Genomic DNA, 446 nt, shown 5'->3' with positions numbered 1-446 from the left:
AAACAAATATATAAATTATATATTAATACATAATTAATTATAAATTATATATATATATATATGTGTGTGTGTGTGTGTGTGTGTATAAGACAATAACACTTATGAAAAATAATAATAAATATGACAAATTATAAACAAATTGTATGAAAACTAATAAAAATATCGAAAGACAAATCGTATAAATTTTCTTCCTATCTTAAATTCAATCTATCTATTTCTATTAATCCCCCTCTCTCTCTATACCGCCCGTCATCCCTCCCACACCCCCTCCTCACAGTCCCTTTCACGAAGCTTTCTTAAAACAGCAATAGCAATAGCAACAACAGCAAAAGCGGTAGCAGCAGCAGCAGACAGAAGAGTAGGAGGCAAACTGAATGGGAAGATATGGTCGATACTCTCTATCTCCCCCACCCCACCCCACGCCGCACTACGTTAGACTCCACCCC

This window comes from Vespa velutina, chromosome 20 (genome assembly GCF_912470025.1).
Source record: "Vespa velutina chromosome 20, iVesVel2.1, whole genome shotgun sequence".
Lineage (NCBI taxonomy): Eukaryota > Metazoa > Arthropoda > Insecta > Hymenoptera > Vespidae > Vespa > Vespa velutina.
The sequence above is the reverse complement of the archived record's forward strand: the minus strand, read 5'-3'. Positions refer to the sequence as shown.